We start from the raw sequence: 10,629 nt of genomic DNA on the forward strand, positions 1-10,629 counted from the left end.
CGGCATATCAGTATCTGCATTGTGTCGATTTTCTATTTTTTAAAGTTGTAGTGTGTTGGTATTGTTTAGGCGTACAAGCTGTCTTTCGGATGCAGAACCCAATATGTCAGTCGATATTAATTGGCTTAATATTCCAATCTATCATACGATGTTATGGGAGAGTTACAGGTTCATAGATTTCCCCGATTCTCAGATTTAATTCCTGATTTCGGTACTGACGCATGTAAAACCGCCTTTTACTCTATAGAAGCTGCACCATGCAGTTATGATATTTACTGTGGTGGCATGTACTTAGGCGATATCGCTAATGATCCGGAGGTAGCGGCCGCTGATCCTAGTTTCACTGTTGGTGATTACTTAGGCGATGAGGTACAGTTTGAAATGTCTCGGTTAGCATTTAGATTCGAGCACGGGAAGCCTCTCATCAGGCCCGAGGAGCTCCCGCATCAACCAACGATGATGCGATTGCATGACTGGTACTTGGAAGCCTCAAAGGAAGAGGCTGACTATATCATTGCGGGGGTTAAAGATGAGCATTACTTCAATGGAGACGAGGATATTTATGTTTTGAAGAATTATTTCAGTTATACAATCAAGACGCCATCAAAAAAAATCTGTCGTCAGTTGCTATTGTTTGTAAGTATCATTCTGTAATTAAGTCTCTAGCTCTGCTCGTTCATTGCATGTATAACTATCCTCATTATATATATTATGCAGAAAAAAGATTCTCGAATGCAAAAGAGGACAAATCTGGGACATTTGGTACATAAACCCAAATACTATTCATGAAACTACGGTAAAATGGAATGCCAAGGATGTAGAGAAGATCTTGCTAAGGGTGTTAATTGAACAACAAACCAAAAGGGAAATACTATTTCCATACAACTTCGGGTGAGTGTTATACTGTCTTGTACACATCATTCTGTTTCGCTTACCCGATGTTAAGTGTAATTGATGAGCTATGCGTGCGCAGGTTCCACTTTATTCTGCTAGTCATTCAACTTGACGCATGAAAAGTACTTGTTATGGACTCGTTACGTAAATAACTCCTTTATTCATTTTCTATGCCGGGCAGGGTTTGGAAAGAGTTCACCAAGCAGGCTAGGGGTGAATAGAGAGAGGAGTTGTGATTTCAACAACTCAGTGTAAGTAGTACTAGCTAGGTCCACGCATCTCTTTCAATGTAGTTTCAGTACCACTATCATGCTTGATTATTATTTTGACTGAGCTCTATTCTCCTAAAGTGCTCGAGGCAGGGATCCGAGAATAACTTATGTGGATACTACGTTTGCGAGTTCATTCGCCAAACGACCTCTGAGACGGGCAGATTTCCTTAACAACTTGAAGTACATAAACAATATTCACAAATTTATTTTATTACCATCAATTGTGTTGAGACTCATTCATTCATATATATATTGCCCTCCTTCTTTAAATTAGATCGAACGGAAGCGGGACGAACTCCTACCAAAGGCTCGCATACGAGCAATTCAAGAGGAATCGGCGGGATTCTTCCTTGAAGAGATCATAGCTAAAACCGGAGAATACCACCGAGAATTGATAGTGAATGTTGGTAATTAGATATTAGGGATCGTCAGAGATGTTATATTCTATATATGCATGAACGTGTACTAGACGTAGTAGCGTCGAATAGATATACGAAAACTTGTTGTTCGACCAAGCACGGAGAAAGAGAGGTCACTTCTCTCTATATTCATGACGATTTGTGTAATGGTTCCTTCATTGCTATATGTAGTAGCTAGTTGTCACATCCCTAGTTCTGGTATGACCTAGGCTAGCCTTCATGTTTGCATCATGTTTAAATTCCATTTAAATTTGAAATGGGGATTTGTGAAATCCTTAGAATCATTTCTGGAAATGACCCAAGTAAAAAAAATTGCTCCAAAAGGGTCCAACAAAATGCTCATGTTGCTCTCTGAAAATATTGGACAGAGATAAAAATCAAACCAATATTTTTAAAGAGCTCATAAGTATTTATTTTGAGCATTTGGAATTACTCCAGTAATTATTTGCTTTGGATATATATTTGCTATATATATAATATATGTGCAAAAATTCTGAATTTTGGTGAGGGGCTTTGGATTAATCCCTTAGGTCCCTGCAAAATTTTACAGAATTAAATGAAATGATTTAGTATTATTACTAAGTCAAAACAAATGATAGAAAATGAAAACAGAAACAAAATAGCAACAAGAGGGAGAAACTTACCTGTGCACCTCACCTGGGCCTTACCTGGCAGAAGTGGCCCAACCCACCAGGGGCTCCCCGGTCTTCTTCCTCCTTTGATAGAAGGACAGCACGTGCGTGGCCGCCGTGCGCGAGCACACGCCGGCCACCTCCTGCTTCACTGCTCGCCGCTGGAGGCACCCGAGGGCGACACGCACCCCCCTGAAAACCTCTCACTCTCTCCCCGAGTCGATCCCCTTTCCTCGGTCTCTCCCCCTCGTTCTTTCTCCCGCGCCCGAACGCTGCCGTCGTTGCAGCTCGTCGCCGTCGTAGCTACCGCCTCCCCCTCGCCCTCTCTCCGTGTCTGCAAGCTCCGCTATGACCTCCTCTTCGTCCCCGATGAGCCACGCACCGCCGGACGCCCTGCTGCCTCGCCATCGACCCGTCTTCTCCATGCACGGCCGCCGGATCGCCATCGCCGTTACGCCGATTTCGAGCTCTAGCTGCCTCCTCCACCGGAGCCGAGACGCACCGCCGCACGAGCTCGACGCCGGCGACACTCCGGTGATCACTTGGTCCCGGGCATGCGTCCAATGTTTTCGCCGCACCGCTTAGAAGCCCTAGGTGCTAACCCCGCATCGCCACACCCGTTGTAGCCTCGGCCCCGAGCTCACCCGAGCTCCGGGCGCCGCCAAGCTTGCTACTGCCGCCACCATAGGCCACAGTAGCCCCCCATGTCTGCTCCATTAGGTGCGCGCGAGCTCCAGCTAGCCGTAGAGGCCAACCGCATCGCAAACCGCCGCCTGTAGCGTGAGCCCGAGCAACTCCGGCGAGCCTCCGCCGCGAGATGTGGTCGCCGGTGCTTAATCCGGTGACGCTGACGTGGCAAGATTAGTTTAGGACTAATCCCCCCATTAGTGACACTGACAGTGGGCCCTAGCGCCTTAATCTTTTAGTTAAATTAGAAAATAACCCCCCTGTTTAAACTGTGACACTGACGGGTGGACCCCGCACGTCAGGTTTGACCTGGTCAGCACCGTTGACCTGCTGACGCAGGCATGACGCAATGCTGACGCAGTAATGGTTTTCTGGATTTAAAATAAATCAGGAAAATCCAGAAAATGTTATAAACTTTAGAAATTCATAGAAATTCAACCGTAGCTCAGATTGAAATAATTTATATATGAAAAATGATCAGAAAAATTCAATCTATCCATCTGTACCATTTTCATGCAAGACAAACCAACCTATACATGCTGTATCTATGAAAACATATAAATGGCAAATTTAAGAGCTTAATTTGGAGTTGCATTTGAACCCTTGTTTCAAATGGACTTCAACCAAATAAATGCTAGATGCATTAACTCAAACAATATCACATACTCATGCCATGTTCATGCATCATATTGTTGCATATGCTTGTGTTTGATTTTCGACACCGTTCCTTCTCGATAGGTCTTGCTCCGGAGACCGATCCAGAGTACCTGTCAGTGGAGCAGTGCCCCCTGTTGATCTATCAGGCAAGAAAAACCCCTTGTTCATTCTGATACAATTCTAATCTCTCGCTCCTGCTCTCATTTATTGCATTAGGACAACAACGATTCAACTGCTACTTTATGCTGCGGTAGTTGAACCCATTCCTCTGCATGACCTGTCATTGCCACAGTAAATAGTTAAAACCCACTAGCATGTGTAGGAGTTGATTGAGCCATGTTGTGTTCCTACCATGCTTTGCCTGCTATTGCTTAGAGTATGTCAGGTTTGATTCATTGGAAATGAATTGGAGTACAGTGCTATGTTCTGATGTTGAGAGTTAAGTGTGTGAACACGATTTGGTAAAGGTAGCGGTGAGAGGCCATGTAGGAGTACATGGTGGGTTGTCTCACTGGAACCGTCCCTAAGAACTGAGTTCTGTGTATGTTGTCCAAGGACTAGCTACTACCACACATTGGGTTCCGGTAACTCGACCCCTCTCGACTTATTAGCCAACTTGATCTCTGTCCAGGAGTTGCAAATAGTTTCTGGTGTTTATAGGTAGTGCTATTTTTCTACCGAGTGGCACCCGGCAGGGTGGACTTGGGACAGACTAGGCACACGTGGCCCGGTGTACCGAGTGGCACCCGGATGGTGGGCTCGGGAACCCTGTACACATCGTTTGGGGCCGTGAGCGAAACCCCGGCCGGATCTCCTTGCGGATGGAACCCGAATAGGCGATAAACCTGGACTAGAGTCTTGTGTGGTTAGTCAGGTCGTGGCTGACACCCTCGCCAGGCTTTCGCTTGAAGGTTGCCGAGATACATGACGTGTATATGGTGATAAGTGGTGAGAGTGTGTGTGAAGAAGTACACCCCTGCAGGGTTATCATGATCTATTCGAATAGCCGTGTCCTCGGTTATGGACTTCTTGAATGCTTACGTGGTACATAGACAACTTAAAGTGGATACTCTAAAATGCTCAAGACAAGTGTGAGTGCTATGGATGGCCTTCTCGTGAGGAGACGAGGATGGATCCATAGTAGTGTATTGATGTGGTGATTAGTGGACTCATGTGCGCTGCCTCATCTCAAAGAAGTTTCTCGTTCTTGTAGAACATAATAGCCACTGAGTCAAAGCTGGCTTGCTGCAACTAAACCCACATTACCTTCTTGATACAAATGCATGTATGATAGGATCTGATGTAAGTCTTGCTGAGTACCTTTGTACTCACGTTTGCTTTATTTATGTTTTGCAGGTGAGACATCTGTATCACTAGTAGTATCGCTTGGACATCGACGAGTAGCTTGTTACCTCAGCTACGATCTTGTACCCTTGGGAGGGACTTGTAGATAGTCAGGCTTCTCGGCCTTTTTCTTTTGTAGTTGTCTGTACTCAGACATGTAATGCTTCCGTTGCTTGTATGCTCTGAATGATGGGTCTTGTGACCCCTGTTTGTATTTAATGCTATGTGGCTCTTCTGGGCCTTTATCTATATGAGTTTGAGTTATGTTGTGATGCCATGTTGTACAACACATACTTGCATGTTATGCGTACGTGTGACGTGTATTGCTATGTGTGGGATCCGACAACCTAGTTGTTTATCCTTGGTAGCCTCTCTTATGGGGAAATGTAGTCTAGTGCTTCCATTGAGCCATGGTAGTCTGCTACAGCCCGGTTCACCGGAGTCCTGCTAGCCCAGCACTACTGCTCTGGAACACTTAGACTGGCCGGTATGTGATTCACTTCGTTCCTGTGTCTGTCCCTTCGGGGAAATGTCACGCGGTGACATCCGGAGTCCTGCCTAGCCTGCTACAGCCCGGTTCACCGGAGCCCTGTTAGCCTAGTGCTACAGCCCGGATTCGCACGCTGCTGACCGACATGCTCGATGTTGATTCATGTATGCCTCTCCCCGTAAGTTAGTGCCACTCTGGGTTCACGACTAGTCATGTCGGCCCGGATTCTCTGTCATATGGATGCTAGCGATACTATCATATATGTGAGCCAAAAGGCGCAAATGGTCCCGGGCCATGATAAGGCGACACCCGTGGGAATACCGTGAGTGAGGCCTCAAAGTGATATGAGGTGTTACATGCTAGATCGGTGTGACTTAGAATCGGGGTCCTAACACTAGCTTCGAGTTGAATGAAAAATAAAAAATGAAAATGAAAACCCTAAAAGTAAAAGAATTGAATGGTAAACACAAAAAGAAAAAGAGGAAACACATGAAACCCCTAAACCCTCGAAAACCATAAACCCTCCTTAAAAAAACAAAAACCCCAGTGCCTGGCAGCTGCTGGCGCGTGGCTGCTTACCAACCGGGACTAAAGGTCCTCCTGCCTGGGGCCCCACAGCGGCCACGTGGAGCTCCTTTAGTCCAAGTTTGTAACACAACCGGGACTAAGAGTGGGGGCCTTTAGTCCTGATTGCTTAGTCCCGGTTCCAGAACCGGGGCTAAAGCCCTTAGGAAACGGGACCGATGCTCTGGATTCTACTAGTTTGAGAGGACGCTTCGGTTCTTGGCCGAAAAAAACTGTAAGGGTTTGACTTGGTCAACTTTCTCATGGCCAGCCATTGCAGCTAAGCTAAAATGATACCTCGTCCTTGACAAGTTAACGAGGTGCGTCAAGAAGGATGCCTTGTTAAAAGATATCTCCTCTTATTTAATGCATGGACGCAATAAGGGAAGACAAAGAAGACCTTGGAGTCGAGCATGACCTCAGAATTGGAAGCCAGCGTGGAGGATGAAACTCGCCTACGAAGTTAAAGACTCAAATTTTTATGGTTATCCCGAAGGATGCTGGAGGTCCTCGGCTTGAAGACTAATACATGGGCTACTATTGGTGTCCTGGATTGGGGGATGCTTGCCATGTGAGCCCGTTGGTTATGGGTCGGGCCGAGGACCCACCGAAGACTAATGAATGAGCCATGGTGGTCCTGGCCCTCGGCGTAATCAAGATGAAGATCTATTGGAGGCTTGGCGTACAGTTCAAGCATACTTAAATGATCAGAATGCTTATCCTTAGATTGTAGATTGCAACCGACCATGTACAAACCCTAGGTACCCCTGGCGTCTATATAAGCCGTGGAGTTTAGTCTATAGGGGTACGATGGAAACTTGGTCTCCTAGCATCTATACTTTGTACCCCATTATAATCAATATATCAGAAGCAGGACGTAGGGTTTTACCTCATCAAGATGGACCGAACCTGGGTAAAAATCTGGTCCCTACTTTCTCTTGTAACCATCTAGCTAAAATCACCAAGCTTGGGACCCCTTACCCAAGATCTACCAGTTTTAGCACCGACTGTTGGGTTGCACGAGTTGGTTGAGGCAGACAACCAATCCTGAAGGCATTCTGCTGGTCTGGCGACGCCGACATGGGGTCCTCCGTATGAGGGAAGGAGACGGCCACCACGGGGGTTCAACATGCGAGCTGCTCTCCTCGTCTCTTCCTAGACTGCCCCTCTCGGGTGATAGCCCCTCGTTGCTGACCACGCGGTAGGAGCACCTGGGCGGCGGCGGCGGCGACTACCTGCTTCTTGCGATGGCACGGGCGTGGGTCTGATTTATTTTTGTTTTATATCAATGGGTGTGTTTGTCAATTCTTTGCCAAGTCAGCACCTTACAATCAGACCCCACCCGTCGGAAACACGACTAAATGGGTAAAGCGAGTGATCAGTGGTTTCTGCAAAAAGTTTAGTAGGAGCGTGGTGATTTTTGCAAGGGATTAACGACTTGGTGGTTTTCTGCAAACCTAGCAGTAAATGTGGTTGCCTTTTGCAATTAACTCCATATTAATATAAAAAGGGTACCGTACGGGATTTTCCTATTGTTTTTGCTAAAAGAAAGAGGTGCTGAAGTTGAAAGGGGGATGAGGAAAATGTATATCACCTAGGTGTTATGTAAAGTCAATCTAAAATATTACTGATCCAACATCTTCCAGCCATGAACACCATATGTCATTTGTGTTCGTCCGCATATATACTGCCCCATCTTCACACAAGATGTAAATGAAGGAAAAAAGAGAAGCTAGTTCCCCATGGGCAATAGATGAACAATACAAAGAATGCAAAAAAGGTACCAGGGGATAAAAGACACCAGGAAAAGATACATCAACGTATATTAGAGCATGATCGCTGCCTACTTCCCCGCCTGTGAATTCTTAGATCTCTTCAGGCCCCGAAGCTATGGCAGGAGCACATCCATACCTCACATAGCCTCACATAGCATGGATAATACTTGTGGGTGAGACGAACACGGTACAAGGAACCACAGTGGATTTGTAAGCAACCACATCGGAAAGTTGTAATCTAGCTCGAGCTCCATGAACAGTAAAAAATGGTAAACAAATTTTGTAGGCACCTACAAATTTTGGTCATAGCCGATGCCACAAAGTTTCAGAATTTTTTTTGACTAATTGTTTTGATTTTACAGTTCATGAGGTACCATGGAGCTCAATCTAGGAAAAACCACACTCTTAACCACATTTGTCCCACAAGCATCTGAAATTTCTTCCTAAACGCCTAGGATGTATCGTGATAAATTGTTAAAGCATGTATATGTGAACCATGATGAATCAAGCAGGTTGAGCTTTGGTACTAAATGCAGATATTTTTCTATATAAGCTTGATCAAAGTTAGCTAAATTGACTCTTTAAAAATCTACATTCATTGATCAGAAACAATTAGAGTATGTCTGTTTTTTAACCAGGCATGTATGCATCGATTAACTCAGGTTCTTAATTCTTGGCCTGCAACTGCTGGGTTTTCTTCAGTTCCTGCAGAAAGAATATTATAAGGTATGAGGTAGGTTGCGGAAAACTTCTGTCACGCAAAGAAATGAGGCTCCTGCATCATTGATATAGGATGGTGGCACTACGCCTAGTTGGTAATTCAAAAAAGCTAGTGCTGTTTCCCAAAAGAAAACAACAAACTAGTGCTTGCGAGCTATAGGAACATGCCGTGCATCAGCTGGCATAACGATCCTTGGCACGGTACGGCAATGTCGCCGTCGAACATGAATGCAATCAATTGATCGCCATTTGGCACAGGAGAGCCGGCCATGTGTGCAATTTTTCTTTGTGTCGATGCCCTTTGCGTCACCACAAGTTTGATGCAAACCACAGGTTGGTTCCTCACTATTTTTGTTTATGTCAAACGGACTTGACCATCGGGGTTACAATCTTATATCTTATATTTACTAATTGGAGGCATCATATGAGTAACCACGTTAATCCTCAGTAACTAAGAAAACAATCCACCGGATATTCAAATTAATTATTTTTAACCATCAGATGTGATGCCTCAAGGAAACAATTATTAGGCAAACAATTATGTATGTTGAATTATGTATCATTATATTAATTTTAGTTGTGGTAATACATATCCGCCGGCATCGACAAAGAATATGACCTTAGATAATGGAGTCCAAACCAAATGTTGAACATATCCATCTAAGCCGTATTCACTGGAATTATAATTCTAGAACACTTGGTACCTATCTAATATTTTGTTTTAGGCAATATCTTTTATCCTATATATAACATCTTAAAAAAATACGCTAGCCCATGCCGCATATGCCTCTTAGGATAAATTTTTTGTTGAGCAGTGAGTATGTGTATACATGCCCCGCAAAAAAAAAAGAGTATGTGTATACATGTTTCCCCCAATTTTTCTAGAGCTGTGTTATATAATATGCCATGTCGATCAATTCACAAATCTTATTTTTTAGGCCAGGAAGATGTGTATCCTGCCATATGGGTCGAATTAATTTGTACTTTCTCCGTTGGTCCATCATTTAGTAGGTGTCTTCAAATTAACAAAGAGGTGTATTTGCCACAGTGATGGGAACGATTTTTTATTGTGAAAGAATGATATGAACGATTCATCCAGCCCAAATATGGAAGTTTGCGCAACATAAAGGGAAAATAGAGGCATTCTGCCCAACCATGAAGCCCAAAATTACATGTGTTTATTTTGTCTTATCATTTTTGAATAACAAGTCGTTCGTTCATTAGTATGATCTCCTAATTACATATTTCATTTTAAATGTTACTATAATGTGGTAATAATTATGCACCCCTGTAAAATCTAGACTGTGCAGACACACGGGATAATGACTAGTAAATAAATAACTGACTTGAGTAAGATGCATGGGTAGTAAAATGTGCTCGCTCATACAAAATGCATCTTCTAGTGTACACTACAAGATATACAGTCTAATATATTTCATTGTCAAAACTTTGATTTTTTTATTCATGGGTCGTAGTTATTATTGTATAATATATATATGTGACATCATTAATGATAAAAAATGGATATGCTTTGCCATTGCCAAATTACTATCTTAAACCATAACAAAAAATAAAGACGTGGCGTCAATACAAAATAGTACTGACCCAATTACTTCTAGCTGTGAACACTCATACTGGTTGCGTCGTGTGCATATATACCGCTCCATCTTCTCTCAAGGTTTCCTACTTAGAACACCTTCCATTGCATTCAAATATTTGTGCCAGGTGGAGAAAAAAGCAGAGCTAGTCCTGAACATAAGAAGGTTAAATAAGCATTACGGACTGAGAGACATTAGGAACCAAATGACCGTTAGTTAGTGGACCATTCATCGGGTTATGTTATTGTTAACTACAACAGAGTTCCACTCCCCCATTAGCTCTTGTCTAAGAGCAAGTATAATCAAGAAATACCTTGACTGTGGAAATGGAAGCCCTGGAATTCTCATTTATGCAGGTTACTAACACAAGATAGTACACACTGTATATTGCTGATCAGTCAATCGCAGATTATGTGTCCACTCAAGTATTGATTGATCTCCTATACCGCTAGGATATAGCATGTTCTTCTTGTCACCACGCATGCATACTTAATCTCACATCATTGGGTATTGTGAAACTCAAATACCCCACGATTAAACAGTATGCTATTTTTGAAGGAAAATATATGATTCTAAA

General features: G+C 43.6%; 1 pseudogene; it reads left to right on the forward strand.

Moving 5' to 3' along the window:
* The first annotated feature begins 456 nt into the window (after positions 1-456).
* LOC147957104 (uncharacterized) lies at positions 457-1,581 on the forward strand (annotated as a pseudogene).
* The last annotated feature ends 9,048 nt before the right edge of the window (positions 1,582-10,629 follow it).

Source organism: Triticum urartu, chromosome 7A, assembly GCF_056163025.1.
Source record: "Triticum urartu cultivar PI428250 chromosome 7A, HENAU_Tu73, whole genome shotgun sequence".
Lineage (NCBI taxonomy): Eukaryota > Viridiplantae > Streptophyta > Magnoliopsida > Poales > Poaceae > Triticum > Triticum urartu.